Below are 4,932 nucleotides of genomic sequence, written 5' to 3'. Positions count from 1 at the left end.
GTAACTGATCGCCCACCAGCTGTAAACTGGGATTTTAAAAACCAACAGAAAACCAGATATTGCAGGGCAGCCACGGATACCAGGTTGTGGTCAATAGTTCAACCGGCAGACGCCTTACTGTGTACTAACACAAAATCTAAAAATGACCACCACGTGAGAGATCTGAATGAATTCTAGTCAAACATAATTTCTGCTAAGCTTTCTTCCAGCAGGGCATCCTTCAGGTTTCGTCAAGGTAATTTTCGTAATATACCTGGCTAGAATGATTTGGTTAAAGATCTGTATACATATTTACGACAAATGTTTTTGCTGTACAGGCAAAATTGTAGCCCGAGGGAAGGAAACTTTGCATTGCTAATGAGACAGGTGAGAAAGCAGTTAAGACTTGCTCTTAAGTACTGTTGATTAAGTGAAAAGCAACTAAGAGCCTAAAAATTTAGAATCCTGTGATTATCCTTGTCTTTGGAAAGACATTCAATCACTAAACACCCTCCACCCCCACCCCCCCAAATAAAAAAAAGCTATCACAGAGAATAGGAGGAGTCGGTGGGGCAAGTATGTGGGGCAATCACATCAGTAATATCCTGAATTACATAAACGATCAAGACTCCCGAAGGGATATAGATAACCTCCCAACTGATAACATTCATTTTCCTTTTGCAGATCATATTATGCCAAGTAACATCAACGATGCCATAAATAGCCTATCTAATAATAAATCGCCCGGCTGTGATAGTCTCCCCTGAGAAACTTTCAATTTCTGCCACCCGATAATCTACATTTTGCTTGCTGCCCTAGTCAATGCATTCATAATTCACCAGTTTCTTCCAGCCTACCTACTCCTAGCTCACTTAATAGCATTAATCAAAAACAAGCTCAAGGATGCAGCTGACCCTGGCAATTACCGCTCAATTGCAATCACTACAATCGCATCGAAGGTACATGAGTTGTTTCTTCTGGTGAGACTTCTCCCCTTTTAACACACCACTGAAAACCAGCCTCAGATTTAAAGTAAACCACCCAACCGACACTTGTATCTATATACTGAATAAATTGCTGAACTATTACCTTTCATCAGCCTATCCTCTTTTCCTGTGTTTTATAGACGTGAGAAAAGCATTTGGCAGAGTAAACTACCTGAAGCTCTTGCTGAAGCTGTAAAAAAGAGGCACACCTCTACATTTAATTAGCTCTTCATATTGCTGGTTCTCTGTGCAGCAATTCTGTGTCAAATGGGGTAACATATTGCTGTATACCTTCGGCTCTCTAAATGGTCTTCGGTAAGGGGGTAGTCTCACTCCACACATATTTAATACATACACAGATGCCCTCAATGTCAAACTGAACTCACTCCCAATCGAGTGTAATGTCAACGAAATAACTATAAGCAACATGTGTTACGCTGACAATATGGTTCTTATTTCCCCATCAGTGAAATGTCCCTAACGACTCATCAACACTTGCCACCAATATGCAGTGGAATTTAATATCCCATACAACGAAACTAAGACCAAATGGATGTCACTACTACTAGATCGCTTAAGTATATTGCAGAACCACAAATTTTCCGAATTATTGAATGGCTGGAATTCGTGCACGAATTTCAGTATTTGGGTCACATTATCACGGATTACCTAAAAGATATGGCAGACATAGAAAAAAACCAACAACACAACGAGCCAACACATACACCCACCAGCAACACCAAGGAATAACAACAGCTCACCAACAACAACAACAACCCTAAACTATAACAACTCACATATAATCCAACAGGAACTCACAAGCACAACAAATCCAGCAATACAGGCTCAACAACTCTAAGCAAACAACACTAACTTAACAACAACTAAGTAACAAACAAAGACACACAACTCAGCTGAATACCAATGCCTTCAACCAGCTGCTCCCGACACTATTGACTATCACAGCTTCTGACTCAACACTGACCAAAGACTCACTCAAAACACAGAACTCTGATCTCCAACAGCACCAGCAGACAACTCAGAACTCACAAACAACCAATTCAGTCATTAACCATCCAACCACCAATTATCCTCTCTCTCTCTCTCTCTCTCTCTCTCTCTCTCTCTCTCTCTCTCTCTCTCTCACACACACACACACACACAGACATTGTCAAATGGAACTCCATAACTCTTCCATACAGAGACGTCATAAACTATGTGCAACTGGCGACATGATTGTCAGGAGGTTTACCCTCCATCACCAAAACAATAAACTGCTGCTCTTCTGCTCGTATTGCTACAGTATCTATGGGTGTTCCATTAGACGTATCACTGTTGTACACAATGAGAGGCCTCACAAACACTCCTCGCTACCACTCCGCCACACAGATGTTCATAGAAAACCGCCTGGAAAACTTAAAAATCATTGTAAGGCAAACAATGTCCAGTCTGATCACCCGAGTGTGGAACAGCCGCAACTCGCTCTTACATAGCATCCTAAGGAGTGAGGCAAGAAGATCTAAATTGTTGGAAAGATGGGAAAATGAGGCTCTTGTTCTCTAAATCTCTGTCTTTGTAAAGTGCCATCTGTAGAATCTCTAATTATGATTATATTTATGCGGTTACTGTTATTACTGGTATTTTATTTTTTTCATTATTACTGTGAATATTACCAGTTTAGAAATGTTCTGCATTCACTTTCCGTATTTAGCCATCTGGACCTGACTATTGTAACCACGAAGGGATTCTAGCTGCAATTTAATTCTACAATCTGTTCACCAATTGTTATTACTTATAATGTTTTTTTTAAAACTACTCTCAATATTATAACTGGTATTACCATTACTACGATTACTATGATTTATTTTACCTCAGCAGCTGTGTGGATATGCTGATTATTCATTTTTATCATGTTATCTCATGTTCTACACTGTGTATGTTACTGTCTGTACTTTGTATACTACATGGATATGGCCTTGAGCTGAAAATAAAATATATTATTGAAATTTATTATATATCATAATAAACATTTTAAAGATTGGAGGAATTCTAGATCTGACCTCTGTTGGCGATGGTGGCCATTTTGGAAAATGGCTGCAATTCATTTAAAATAAATATTTGTAAATCATGTCACAAGACTCGACTGCTGCAAACCCATATGAAAGCTATGTCAATTTAAGTTTTTGGTCCTGGTAAATCTATTTAGACCAGTGATTTAATGCTATAAACATATTTTTGGACTATATTTTAGGATAAATGAGATTTTTTCTTAATGTAAATAAAATTACGAGCCTTATTTTGCCATATATCATTAAGTCTAAGTTATGTCAGTAAACATTCTGATCATTGCATAGATGTATAGTCTAATATGTTATATAACATACCTTTTACAAACAAATCACGCTACTGTACTGTACGAATATGGTCAGCACTTAAAGATATTGTTACAAAACTTAACTTTTAAAACGCTTCTGTTTGTGTGTGTGTGTGTTTTTTTTTTTTTTTTTTTTTTTTTTTTACATAATATTACTAATTTTGAAGTAAATCAAATCCCAAAGCTTCATATATTTTAAGATAACATTTAAATGATAATTTTTTTTTTTTTAGGCAGTGATCTCACCTATGACATCTTATAAGGAAAAGATATTCAAGGTGGTTTCGGACAGTGGCCTAGCAGCACCTGTGGAGGAGGACATTACATCAGAATTCATGGACAGGTTCTTAGGTGTTTGTATTCAACTTCTGCTGATAATTATGAAATCATTCAACGACCTAGGTTGCATACCAGTAAACATCAAACTAACTTGTTTGAATGATGGAGGTGGAGTTCAACAGACATCTCTGCGAAGAAAGGCAAAATTCCACAAAAGTTGTCGTCTGAAGAACAACACAAATGAACTACAACGTGCAAGTAAAATGAGATTTCTTGTCGATGACAATACATCATGTGGTGCAAATAAACAGTTCAAACATCAAAACGAATTTGGAACCAAAACTAAAGTTGCCAAAAGTTTTCTTTGTGATAAGCCCTTTAGTACCGCTAGAGCCCTCCATGAAGTCTAAACATTTGACCTTGACGGCCGTTAGAGCAGTGTGCTACTGATCTACATGATGATAGGCTTCTGATGAAGCTAAACGAAGGTGATTTAATTGCACTAGAGGCTAAATACCACACTTAGTGTCGTTGTATAGCAGACAGTGGGATAGATTGAAGAATTGAGTTCTCATATATTTTCCTGGTATGAAAGCGTACAATGAAAGTCGAGAGGTATTGCTTGCTTTGAGTCACGATGTCAGAAAATCAATTATAACATCGCACGAGCTTGAGAAAGACAATGAAACATTATTCGTCGTGACATTTGTAAGAGTAAAGGCTTTCTAATTAAAAATTAATTCAATCTAGAATGAGGTACTTCACCAATTCAGATTTACCGGTCTATAATTACCCTTTTTGAGTAACGGACAAAGCCGCCAATTATGTGAAGAATTATTTTACGTGCCACAATACTGTACTCGGAAATTCTTGGTATGTCCCTGTCTGGAACAATTAAAACAATGAATTTGTGGCGTCTGATCCGCAGAGCTTCTATCACTCTCCACTTTTCTACAAACGCCATTAGAAGCAAAATTTTATTCTCTCTGCTGGAAAATCCTTTGGCCTATTGTCGCGCATTTAGTCATTCCATTTAAAAATGTGCTGTCTACAGTTGGGCATTTAGAAGTGTGCTTCATGATTTGTAAGAAGATAAAATATTCCTCAAAAGCAGCCTCTATCGGTCTATCAAAACTGCTAACTATTTCATTTGGTACGTCATTCAAAAACCACGAAAAATGCAGTAACCTCTGAAAAATTTCTAACAATATAGTGTCGCCATTTACTCAGCCCGAAACTCTCAATGGACCGACCAAATAAGTAGCTGCATCAAACAACTGAAAGCTATAATCCCCCATAGAACTCTGACCCATA

This window comes from Macrobrachium nipponense, chromosome 14 (assembly GCF_015104395.2).
Source record: "Macrobrachium nipponense isolate FS-2020 chromosome 14, ASM1510439v2, whole genome shotgun sequence".
Lineage (NCBI taxonomy): Eukaryota > Metazoa > Arthropoda > Malacostraca > Decapoda > Palaemonidae > Macrobrachium > Macrobrachium nipponense.
This window is presented reverse-complemented; position numbering follows the sequence as displayed.